This window comes from Argentina anserina, chromosome 3 (genome assembly GCF_933775445.1).
Source record: "Argentina anserina chromosome 3, drPotAnse1.1, whole genome shotgun sequence".
Lineage (NCBI taxonomy): Eukaryota > Viridiplantae > Streptophyta > Magnoliopsida > Rosales > Rosaceae > Argentina > Argentina anserina.
In genome coordinates this window covers 19,807,143-19,820,693 of record NC_065874.1, presented here as the reverse complement: position 1 = coordinate 19,820,693, position 13,551 = coordinate 19,807,143, and the positions used below count along the sequence as shown (strand labels likewise).

The window sequence follows — 13,551 nt, the reverse complement described above, 5'->3', positions numbered from 1 at the left end:
GGTTCATATTTGTCATATGTATGTTTGAAGTAGAGCTATTTCGATTTTAGATGATTTGATGATGAAATTGTGCTAAGTGTTAGAACTCCTGATTGAGCTAGGATTCCTTACTCGACTAGGACTCTACTTTCCTATTTTCATTCTTTCCTATTCCTTAATCGACGATTTCTTTTCAGGAAAGACAAATCATATTTGGAAAGAAAGGAGAGTTGCCGAGTTGCATTCCTAGTTGAACAAGGAAATCGTATTCGAGTCGAAGAAGGAGAAGAGGAGGCCGGCCTAGCTACTCCTAGTTGGACCAAGAGATTGCCGAGCTGCCTTTAGTGATCTCCCTATTGGACTTGGTTTTGCTACATCAAGTTGGATATGGAGTACATAAATCAAATCCATAACAAAGAGGATTTCAGTTTTCCAATTGGATTCTATTTCCTTTTAGCACGCAAGAAGGCTTCCTACACCTCTATATATAGAGGCCGGCCTCTCCATTCAGCAGCATCATCAACCCTACACACAAACACAGCCATAAGCTCTGCCGAATTCATCCTTCACCATTCCAAGAAATCCTAAAACCGATTCCATCATTCCTCACCTATCAATAGCCTTCAAACACGCTTGTGAAGGAGGTTTCATCCATAGAAGACTCGGCTACACTTGTGGATTGCTTGATTTATAAAGTGTAACCATGACTCACTCTTGTCTATTTCGGGTTTAGGTTTTATTCTTGTTCATGGATGAAGTTGCGATTTGGTTAGAGTAGTCTTGTATCAATTTTGTCTATGAAATAGCTACTTGATTCAATTTATATAGATGATTCGAAAACTATGTTTTGGTTTTATGATTTTCTGTTTTGGTTTTCTGCCGAATGTGTGCTTGAACAATTTTCGATTTCTAAGTGTTATGACTATGCTTGTAGCATGATATTTAGGTTGTTGGATTAAAGACTTATGCTAAGAACATGGTTATTCTTGTTTATGTGATTTTCGAATTGCATGGTTGTTGGTTAAGTAAGTGACATACTTGATGAATTCAATGTGCATGGCTTTGGGATTACATGATTAAGATGAACATGTTAGAATTTCGATTATGGCTGCTTGGTTGTGATTGAATGTGTTAAGTGTCTATGTGTTTAGGTTACTGCTTAGAAACCTAAATGCATGATCCATCCTTGGTTGTTCAATGTATGTCTCGGCATAATACTAAGAAGTTGTAGAACTTGGTTCGATTCCCTCTATGTGAATTGTTTTGGTGATTGTTTATGTGTTGGTTGGTTGATCACATGTATATATTAGTCTAGGTTTTATTTACTGTTTTTATAACTCAATCCAAAATCTATATCAAACTTTAAAACCCCTTATGAATTCGTGTAAGTATTGTGATCCTAAGCCCTGGCTGGATCCCCGGTTTGTGAACGATACCCTCTTGCTTTATACTACTATGATGTGTTCAGGGTTAAATATTGATGTCGAGTAATCGAGCATTCATCAAATGGCGCCGTTGCCGGGGATCCATTAGAGATGGATCCCTAACTTTTACTACGAATTCATTGTGAATATTGTACATTTGTATATTCTTATTCTTATTTCGTGTAACATATAGTAATGTAACTTAGGTTGTTGTTTTGGTGCTTGAGTGAATGATTGTTGTAGGTTGTAAATCGAACGGAATAGGTAAAGTCCCTTTTGTTAATATTAGCCTTAACCCTTCATGCTAGCTCTCGAGTTTGCATGAGGTCGAGGGCGGCTTTTATTAACACTTGGAGATTTGTCTAACACATGAGGTTCAGTCCAGCTGAGTAAGGGGCACGCTCTTTTATTACTCTGGTGCATGGGACCAAAATTGGATCTCAGAGAACTACTGACTGACATACATCTCGGTGATGGAGTCGATAGGGAGTTCGCTCTCCGTAGTTCAACAAATGAGTCCTACCATGTTCACTATCTCTGATTGAGCTAAAGGCCTTCTGAAACAAAGACTTTATCTTGTGTCTAGGCATCAATACTTAGGCCGCACGTCCACCTTGATTTACAACTTATCAATCGATCATTCAATCATTGAAATAGCACAAAGAACTTGTGAATTGTATGAACTTATGAAAACGTAAAGAACTAACTCGTTGTAAACAACATAGTTGCCGTGCTCTTCCCCTTAAGTGTGCGTGTGTATGACTAAGGGAAGGCACGAATTTTATGTATCCATCATGTATTCTTCTATGCTAACTCGTTACCCTTCATACAAACAGGTACTATGCATGTCCGAATTTTCTAAGAAGACACAAGAGCTCAAAGATCGAATTCAAGCACTTAGAGATTTGAACAACTCTTTCATAAGTAGACCTTTAAATTTCGAAGCATCTCCAAGCAATTCAATCTTAAACTCTTCACCTAGATCAGAAGAAGAGGAAGATCTGTCCTTTCCATTCGTCTTCAATTCAGACTTAGACACAATTGCGGGCCGTGACATAATTCCTGTTGGTGCTCCAATGGCACTCAAGAATGCGTTCATTCCTACCACCCCGGAATCACCTTCATGCATTGCTTTCACTCCACCTGATGAAGCTAACTTCTCCATTCCTGTTCAATTGCTTGGGCAGCTGCCTAAGTACTCTGGTTCATCAATGGAAGACCCTAATGTTCACCTTAGGGAGTTCTTGGACATTTGCAAGCTCCAATCGATTCATCACCTTTCTCAAGAAGGCTTGAGGTTGCTTTTGTTCCCATTTACCCTTAAGGATGATGCTAAACGTTGGTTGTATTCTTTGCCTGCAGGAATCATCACTACATGGGACGAAATGACTAGGAGGTTCTTGAAGCAATTCTTCCCTGCTCAACTCACGAAAAGACTTAGGAGGGAGATTCAGAACTTCACTCAAAAAGATGGTGATTCACTATATGAGGCTTGGGAAGAATTTCAGGAACTACAAAGGAAGTGCCCTCACCATGGTATTTCGTTGGATGACTTGGTGCAATTCTTCTATGAAGGACTCGACACCACCAATAAGAGCATGGTGGACTCGGCATGTGGCTGCACATTCATGAACAAAACCGGTCAAGAAGCTTACACCTTGATTGATGACTTGGCTGACAACAATCGCCAATTTAGTTCCAAGGAGAAGAGAGGAAGCAAGAGCCGTGGGGTGTATGATGTTGATGCAAGGAACCAGATGGCTACTCTCGAAAGGAAGCTTGACGTGCTAGTCAAGGCATTCAATGGTTCGAGCATCAAGGCATTTGTTCTTTCAAGGATCACACTACTGACAATTGTCCAAATGGTGCAATGACTGAAGAAGAGTTGAACTTTATGGGGCAACAAAGGCCTAGGTACGATCCATACTCGAACACATACAACCCTGGACTTAGAGATCATCCAAATTTTCGTTGGAGCAACAATGCTCAACCATCCAATGCTCAAGGTCAAGGACCTCGTCCTTCAGGTTTGTTTGTGAGGCCTCAGGTACCTCAAGGTTCTGCTCCCTTTAACTCTAATGTTCATGGTTCGAATAATACATCTTCACCTAACTATGATGAACTTTTGAAGTCTCTTGCTCAAGGGCAACAAAATCTAAACTCTGCTACTCAAGCTTTAGTTACAGGACAACAAGCTCATTCTAAAGACATAACCGAGCTTAAGAAGCAGATGGGACAAGTGATCGATTTCATGGGCAAGATCCATGAAGGAGGGAAGTTGCCGAGCCAAACTGAGCCTAATCCGAACGTGAAGGCCATGGTGACACGAAGTGGGAGGAATTTGGATGCACCAAGGCAGCAACACAAGAAGGCCGTGCCTTCTACAGGACTAGAGGCCGAGAGTTTCAATGCTAAAGACTTAGAGAAGGACCCTGCCTCCTCTAAAACCAATGATGCCGTGCCAAAAGATGATCATGCCGTGCATGACAAAGGTAAGGATCCTAACTCTAGTGGTTTGGTTTCAACTAATGATCTTCCTCGTGTTCCCTTCCCTAGTAGGTTTGCAAAGCAAAAGAAGGATGACTCTGATCAAGCCATGCTCGACATTTTCAAGAAGGTGGAAGTGAACATGCCTCTTATTGAATGCATACAACAAAATCCTAAGTATGCTAAGTTTTTGAAAGAATTGTGCACCAATAAGAGGATGACTCGAGAGAAGGAGGTTGTTACAATGAGTGAGACGGTTTCTGCCGTGCTCCAACGGAAGCTACCACCAAAGCTTAAGGATCCAGGGAGTTTTTCTATCCCTTGTACAATCGGAAACATGACGTTTGAAAAGATAATGTTAGACCTAGGTGCATCTATTAATGTAATGCCGCACTATATCTATGAGAACCTAGGTCTAGGTGATTTGAAACGTGATAATGTTGTGATTCGATTGGCTGATTGTTCCAACAAAGTCCCTTTGGGCTATGTTGAAGATGTTCTCGTACAGGTTTCGAGCTTGATCTTTCCTGCCGACTTCTATGTCATAGACATGGAGCCAACGGAGGCAGATGACAAGGAGGTTCCTATCTTGTTAGGCCGCCCCTTCATGAGGACTGCACGAACAAAAATCGATGTCTTTAGTGGATCACTCACCTTTGAGTTCGATGGTGAAGTGATTAGCTTCAACATCTTTGAAGCTATGAGGTATCCTCTTTCGGAGTTAAGTGATTGTTTTTCAGTTGACATACTTGAATCCCTTGCAGATAACTATCTAGATACCTTGACGAATGACGAGTTGGCACTCACTATTGCCCAAGAGGCCGGATTCACAAGTGATAGCTCGAACATTTCGGTGTTAGAAGCTAAAGATGCCGTGCCATCCTTCATACATGAGAACGTGACCTCCCTTGAGGTTGCACGTGAGGTAAGCTTTGTCTCTCCTAGTCCAATTCTCTTAACTACTAACAAGAATCTTCCTTCTGTGGTGCAAGCTCCGAAGCTTGATCTTAAGGTTCTTCCGGACCACTTGAAGTATGCGTTTCTAGGAGAAGAGGATACATTGCCCGTGATCATTTCATCTGCACTAAATGAGGAGCAAGAAGAGAGATTGATTGAAGTGTTGAAAAGACACAAGACGGCAATAGGATGGACCTTAGCCGACATCAAAGGGATCAGCCCTACCATGTGTGTGCATCGAATATTGCTAGAAGCTGGTGCCAAACCAACCAAGGAAGGTCAGCGACGCCTTCATCCACCAATGATGCAAGTTGTAAAGGATGAAATCACCAAGTTGCATGATTGTGGCGTGATCTACCCCATCTCGGATAGTAGGTGGATCTCTCCCATTCAAGTTGTGCCAAAGAAGTCAGGCATCACGGTGGTGAAGAACAAGGACAACGAGTTGGTGCCTCAAAGGACAGTGACCGGTCATAGAGTATGTATTGACTATAGGAAGCTCAATGCGACAACAAGGAAGGATCACATGCCATTGCCATTCATTGATCAAATGCTTGAAAGGTTAGCTGGTCACTCCTTCTATTGTTTCCTTGATGGATATAGTGGATACAACCAGATAAGTGTTGCGGAAGAAGATCAAGAGAAGACTACGTTCACATGCCCTTTTGGTACGTTTGCTTATCGTCGCATGCCTTTTGGTTTATGCAACGCCCCAGGTACGTTTCAACGTTGTATGTATCACATTTTCTCTGAGTATATTGGTTCCAAAATTGAAGTTTTCATGGATGATTTTTCTGTCTATGGTGAAGATTTCGAAACTTGCCTTGAAAATGTTGAACTAGTGCTTAAACGTTGTGAAGAAACTAACTTGGTTTTGAATTGGGAAAAATGTCACTTTATGGTCACGCAAGGCATTGTCTTAGGTCATATTGTTTCATCTAGAGGAATTGAGGTTGATAAGTCTAAAATAGATCTTGTGCGTCACTTACCCCTCCCCACGAGTGTGAGGGATGTTCGATCGTTTCTTGGACATGCAAGTTTCTATCGTAGGTTTATCAAGGACTTTTCCAAGATTGCGAGACCAATGAGTTCATTGCTTCAAAAAGACGTTCCATTTCACTTTGATGATGATTGCAAGCATGCATTCGAGACTTTGAAGAAGCTCCTAACTTCAGCACCGATCATGGCACCGCCAGATTGGTCCTTGCCATTCGAGTTGATGTGTGATGCCTCCGACTATGCAGTTGGAGCCGTGCTAGGGCAGAGGAAGGACAAGCAGCCCTACGCCATCTATTATGCCTCACGAACACTCAATGATGCTCAACAAAACTACACCACAACTGAAAAAGAACTTCTTGCCGTGATCTTTGCTCTAGATAAGTTTCGTTCTTACTTACTTCAATCTAAAGTTATTGTTTACACTGACCATGCAGCTTTGAAGTATTTAATGACAAAGAAGGATGCCAAACCGAGATTGATTCGATGGATTCTTCTACTCCAAGAGTTTGATCTCGAGATCAAGGACAAGAAGGGAAGTGATAACGTTGTGGCGGATCATTTGAGTCGTTTGGTAAGAGATGCCGAGCCCTTGGCCATCCAAGAGAGCTTTCCGGATGAGCAACTCTTTCGAGTTGAGGTAAGTGAGCCATGGTATGCAGATATTGTGAATTATCTTGTTTCTAAGCAATTTCCGGATACTTTATCGCATGCACAAAAGAATAGACTCAAGGCATTAGCTAAGTATTATGTTTGGGATGAACCATACTTGTGGAAACATTGTGTTGATCAAATCATTAGGAGGTGTGTCCCTGAACATGAACATCAATCTATACTTACGTTTTGCCATTCTGAATCTTGTGGAGGACATTTTGGTTCACGCCGGACTGCTCTTAAGGTGTTAGAATGTGGTTTCTTTTGGCCTACGATTTTTAAAGATGCATATCATTTTTGCATGACTTGTGATAGATGCCAACGCATGGGAAACTTCGGATCTAGAGATCAAATGCCTATGACACCGATTATATATGTCGAAATTTTTGATTGTTGGGGTATTGATTTCATGGGACCTTTTCCTAGCTCAAATGGTTTCTTATACATACTCGTTTGTGTTGACTATGTTTCGAAATGGGTGGAAGCAAAGGCCACCCGGACTAATGATTCTCGAGTTGTTGCAGATTTCCTTCGTTCTAACATTTTCTCTAGGTTTGGTATGCCGAGAGTTATCATTAGTGATGGAGGATCTCACTTTTGCAACCGGACCATTGAGGCGTTGTTGAAGAAGTATGGAATCAAGCATAAGGTTGCTACGCCTTATCACCCTCAAACAAGTGGACAAGTGGAGCTATCTAATCGTGAGATCAAGAGAATTTTAGAGAAGTCTGTTGGACCATCACGCAAGGATTGGTCTCAACGATTGGATGATGCTCTTTGGGCTTATAGGACGGCATACAAGACTCCCTTAGGCATGTCACCATTTCGACTAGTCTATGGCAAGGCGTGTCATCTTCCTGTGGAGCTTGAACATCGTGCATGGTGGGCTGTGAAGAATTTTAACATGGACATTGATGAGGCCGGATTACATAGGAAGTTGCAATTGCATGAGCTTGAAGAGATCCGAAATGAGGCCTATGATTCGGCAATGGTTTACAAGGAGAAGACTAAGACATTCCATGACCGCATGATTAGGAAGAAACACTTTGTCGTTGGGCAGAAAGTTCTTTTGTTTAATTCTCGACTTAGATTGTTTCCGGGCAAGCTCCGTTCTAGGTGGCTTGGACCGTTTGTTGTTACTAATATTTTTCCTTCTGGTGCTATTCAGATCAAAAGCATGGTGCATGGAAAGGAATTCACGGTCAATGGACATCGCTTGAAGCCGTACTATGACAATTTCGTGGAACACACTGTGGAGGAGACGTCTCTCCTTGATCCTACGGCAAGCAAGTGATGATTTCAAGATAGTCTAGGCTATGGACTCTAAACTTAAGCCAATGAAGGAGCCACCAACGAGTGTTTGCATTTTCTTATCCCTTAACTCTTTCTAATTTTCGTTGCTTATCATATTGTACATTGAGGGCAATGTAAGTTTTAAGTGTGGGGTGGGGTATTCATCATTCGTTGAATTCTAGTGTTTGATGCTTATGTGTTTCAATTTTGTGTTTTGATTTCCGATTTTTAGTGTCATTTTGGTTCTGTTTTTCGAATTTTAAGTTGTTTAGTTGTTTTGTTTTTGTTTTGAGTCCTAGGTATGCCTTTGACTGTCTAGGATGAGTTGATCTTTGCATTTATGGTTGATAGATGATCATGATATTGAAATGAACTTCATTGTTATTTGATGGTTAATCGATGTGTAGATTTTGTACGAACATGTAGTAGATGAGGATTTTGAAACTTAGGTACAGAATGAGCATGTTCTTTACTTGTTTGATTCATGTAACCTATGTGAGATTCGAGCCATATACTTGTGCCTTTCTTTGGAGAGTTTATTCTATCGTTTCTTGGCGTTATAACCTCATTACATCTATTTTGATCAATTCATATGCCATAGAATTGCAATGAACTAGAGAATGCTAGAACTTACTTTGTGAAACTTTCGAAGCTTTATGTCATAATATACTCTGATTTTGAAAAGGATTGTTGGATCTTTTTAGGATTTCCACCACTTAAGCCAGAAAGCCGTATATCCCTATTTGAGCCCTGCTTGGGACACCTTAGTGTTAATCCCTTTGAGCCTACGTTAAGCCTTTTCTTTCATTACCAACATGTTATATCCTTGCTTAGTATAGTTATATCTCTACCTTGTCTTTGAGGCTTGGCAGAGCCGATTCTTGGATGTAATATGGAGTGATGATTTGATTCAAGTGTGGGGTTACGCTATTGTATGTATGTTATGCCTTGAAAAGAGAATGAAGAGAAAGAAAAATTGAAAGATGCCGTGAGAGAGAAAGAAAGAAAAAGACATGTACACGGCAAGAAAAGAAAAGAAAAATGAAAAGTATGATGAAAGATCTCGGCATACATGTGTGTTTATGTGAATTTGGAGTTGTGATGTATTTGTTGAAGGCTCAATAATGTTAAATTTTAGCCTTTGTTCGTTTTCACAATGTATAAAGTGAAGAATGGGTCCAACATGATGATACTTGGCCCTTGTTTTATGGAGTATGGCGACATAAGGTGGATGTTTTGCTCTGCTAAGTCTTGAGGATGACCCTTTGTGATTCCCTTTACCTTGAAAAATATGTCAATGCCGAGCCTAAGCCTATCCCTTTTCTAAAAGATCCGCATGATTCTTAAAATGAGTAGATCTTGATTTGTGGAGTTTGTTTCATAAGTAAGCATATGGTTTGGGTTCATTTGTGCATATGATTGGTATCTTTCATGAGGTTTTCGATTTCACTATGTTCATAACTCTTGTGTGTGAAAAGCTTTTAAGCATATGTCATGTTCTTGAGAGAAAAGATTTGGAGTGCATATCCTATGTGAGTTAAATTTGAACTCGTTTTGAACATGTTGAGCTTAATTTCACCTTTGTTTCTGCCATGTCTTACTTGTTAAACGAAATTTCATGTTTATTAACCATTGAATTCATCCTATCTATTTCGATTGAGTGCTATTCTTGATGCTATGAGTTTGAAGATCTCTGAGACAAAATGTTGAAGGCATTAGAATGTTGTGTCGTTAGTTATAGTTGTTTTGATTTCGTATTATGCTTTGATTTTCGTTTTGAGTGTTTGCTAAGGGACTAGCAAAGTCTAAGTGTGGGGTTGTTGATAGGAACACAAAGTGTGACGTTCTTAATGTATATATGCCCTATTCTTATGCTTTGTTACTTCTTATTTAGTTGTTTGAGGTTCATATTTGTCATATGTATGTTTGAAGTAGAGCTATTTCGATTTTAGATGATTTGATGATGAAATTGTGCTAAGTGTTAGAACTCCTGATTGAGCTAGGATTCCTTACTCGACTAGGACTCTACTTTCCTATTTTCATTCTTTCCTATTCCTTAATCGACGATTTCTTTTCAGGAAAGACAAATCATATTTGGAAAGAAAGGAGAGTTGCCGAGTTGCATTCCTAGTTGAACAAGGAAATCGTATTCGAGTCGAAGAAGGAGAAGAGGAGGCCGGCCTAGCTACTCCTAGTTGGACCAAGAGATTGCCGAGCTGCCTTTAGTGATCTCCCTATTGGACTTGGTTTCCTACATCAAGTTGGATATGGAGTACATAAATCAAATCCATAACAAAGAGGATTTCAGTTTCCCAATTGGATTCTATTTCCTTTTAGCACGCAAGAAGGCTTCCTACACCTCTATATATAGAGGCCGGCCTCTCCATTCAGCAGCATCATCAACCCTACACAAAAACACAGCTATAAGCTCTGCCGAATTCATCCTTCACCATTCCAAGAAATCCTAAAACCGATTCCATCATTCCTCACCTATCAATAGCCTTCAAACACGCTTGTGAAGGAGGTTTCATCCATAGAAGACTCGGCTACACTTGTGGATTGCTTGATTTATAAAGTGTAACCATGACTCACTCTTGTCTATTTCGGGTTTAGGTTTTATTCTTGTTCATGGATGAAGTTGCGATTTGGTTAGAGTAGTCTTGTATCAATTTTGTCTATGAAATAGCTACTTGATTCAATTTATATAGATGATTCGAAAACTATGTTTTGGTTTTATGATTTTCTGTTTTGGTTTTCTGCCGAATGTGTGCTTGAACAATTTTCGATTTCTAAGTGTTATGACTATGCTTGTAGCATGATATTTAGGTTGTTGGATTAAAGACTTATGCTAAGAACATGGTTATTCTTGTTTATGTGATTTTCGAATTGCATGGTTGTTGGTTAAGTAAGTGACATACTTGATGAATTCAATGTGCATGGCTTTGGGATTACATGCTTAAGATGAACATGTTAGAATTTCGATTATGGCTGCTTGGTTGTGATTGAATGTGTTAAGTGTCTATGTGTTTAGGTTACTGCTTAGAAACCTAAATGCATGATCCATCCTTGGTTGTTCAATGTATGTCTCGGCATAATACTAAGAAGTTGTAGAACTTGGTTCGATTCCCTCTATGTGAATTGTTTTGGTGATTGTTTATGTGTTGGTTGGTTGATCACATGTATATATTAGTCTAGGTTTTATTTACTGTTTTTATAACTCAATCCAAAATCTATATCAAACTTTAAAACCCCTTATGAATTCGTGTAAGTATTGTGATCCTAAGCCCTGGCTGGATCCCCGGTTTGTGAACGATACCCTCTTGCATTATACTACTATGATGTGTTCAGGGTTAAATATTGATGTCGAGTAATCGAGCATTCATCAGTTCCTAATGAATTTGAGAGTTTTGCAAGTGTGGGCGTGTGTTTCTTTCCAACTGAGTATCTTTATATCGTTTGCGTATCTTTACTATTCCAATTTGAGTATCTTTTCAATCCTCGTGTGAGTATCTTTCTGAACGGCTTTCTTATGCGAGTTTCTATTGTATTTGATTGTCTTGCATGTGTGGGCGTGTGTTTCTTTAAAATGAGTATCTTTCTATCGTTTGCGTATCTTTTCAATTCTCGTTTGAGTATCTTTCTGATGCGAGTTCCTAATGAATTTGAGAGTTTTGCATGTGTGGGCGTGTGTTTCTTTCCAACTGAGTATCTTTATATCGTTTGCGTATCTTTACTATTCCAATTTGAGTATCTTTTCAATCCTCGTGTGAGTATCTTTCTGAACGGCTTTTTTATGCGAGTTTCTATTGTATTTGAGTGTCTTGCATGTGTGGGCGTGTGTTTCTTTAAACTGAGTATCTTTCTATCGTTTGCGTATCTTTTCAATTCTCGTTTGAGTATCTTTTCAATTCTCGTGTGAGTATCTTTCTGAACGGCTTTCTGATGCGAGTTTCTAATGAATTTGAGTGTCTTGCATGTGTGGGCGTGTGTTTCTTTAAACTGAGTATCTTTCTATCGTTTGCGTATCTTTTCAATTCTCGTTTGAGTATCTTTTCAATTCTCGTGTGAGTATCTTTCTGAACGGCTTTCTGATGCGAGTTTCTAATGAATTTGAGAGTTTTGCAATTGTGGGCGTGTGTTTCTTTCAAACTGAGTATCTTTCTATCGTTTGCGTATCTTTTCTATTCCAATTTGTTTCTGCTTTCAATTCTCGTTTGAGTATCCTTCTGAACGGCTTTCTGATGCGAGTTTCTTTTGAATATGAGAGTTTTGCAAGTGTGGGCGTGTGTTTCTTTCAAACTGAGTATCTTTCTATCGTTTGCGTATCTTTTTGAACGGCTTTCTCATGCGAGTTTCTATTGAATTTTAGAGTTTCGCAAGTGTGGGCGTGTGTTTCTTTCAAACTGAGTATCTTTCTATCGTTTGCGTATCTTTACTATAACAATTTGTGTATCTTTTCAATTCTCGTGTGAGTATCTTTCTGAACGGCTTTCTGATGCGAGTTTATATTGAATTTGAGAGTTTTGCAAGTGTGGGCGTGTGTTTCTTTCAAACTGAGTATCTTTCTATCGTTTGCGTATCTTTATTATTCCAATTTGTGTATCTTTTCAATTCTCGTGTGAGTATCTTTCTGATGCGAGTGTCTATTGTTTTTGAGAGTTTTGCAAGTGTGGGCGTGTGTTTCTTTTAAACTGAGTATCTTTCTATCGTTTGCGTATCATTTCTATTCCAATTTGTATATCTTTTCAATTCTTGTTTGAGTATCTTTCTGAACGGCTTTCGGATGCCAGTTTCTATTCAATTTGAGAGTTTTGCAAGTGTGGGCGTGTGTTTCTTTCAAACTGAGTATCTTTCTATCGTTTGCGTATCTTTTCAATTCTCGTTCGAGTATCTTTTCAATTCTCGTGTGAGTATCTTTCTGAACGGCTTTCTGATGCGAGTTTCTAATGAATTTGAGAGTTTTGCAAGTGTGGGCGTGTGTTTCTTTCAAACTGAGTATCTTTCTATCGTTTACGTATCTTTTCTATTCCAATTTGTTTATGCTTTCAATTCTCGTTTGAGTATCCTTCTGAACGGCTTTCTGATGCGAGTTTCTATTGAATATGAGAGTTTTGCAAGTGTGGGCGTGTGTTTCTTTCAAACTGAGTATCTTTCTATCGTTTGCGTATCTTTACAATTCCAATTTGTGTATCTTTTCAATTCTCGTTTGAGTATCTTTCTGATGCGAGTTCCTAATGAATTTGAGAGTTTTGCAAGTGTGGGCGTGTGTTTCTTTCCAACTGAGTATCTTTATATCGTTTGCGTATCTTTACTATTCCAATTTGAGTATATTTTCAATCCTCGTGTGAGTATCTTTCTGAACGGCTTTCTTATGCGAGTTTCTATTGTATTTGAGTGTCTTGCATGTGTGGGCGTGTGTTTCTTTAAAATGAGTATCTTTCTATCGTTTGCGTATCTTTTCAATTCTCGTTTGAGTATCTTTCTGATGCGAGTTCCTAATGAATTTGAGAGTTTTGCAAGTGTGGGCGTGTGTTTCTTTCCAACTGAGTATCTTTATATCGTTTGCGTATCTTTACTATTCCAATTTGAGTATCTTTTCAATCCTCGTGTGAGTATCTTTCTGAACGGCTTTCTTATGCGAGTTTCTATTGTATTTGAGTGTTTTGCAAGTGTGGGCGTGTGTTTCTTTCAAATTGAGTATATTTCTATCGTTTGCGTATCTTTTCAATTCTCGTTTGAGTATGTTTTCAATTCTCGTGTG

General features: G+C 39.4%; 1 non-coding gene across 1 annotated transcript; it reads right to left on the bottom strand.

Moving 5' to 3' along the window:
* Positions 1 to 2,836: 2,836 nt before the first annotated feature.
* On the bottom strand, positions 2,837 to 2,943 carry LOC126789626 (small nucleolar RNA R71). Its single transcript, XR_007671543.1, has one exon. It is a non-coding gene; the product is annotated as a small nucleolar RNA R71 (small nucleolar RNA).
* Between the last annotated feature and the right edge of the window lie 10,608 nt (positions 2,944 to 13,551).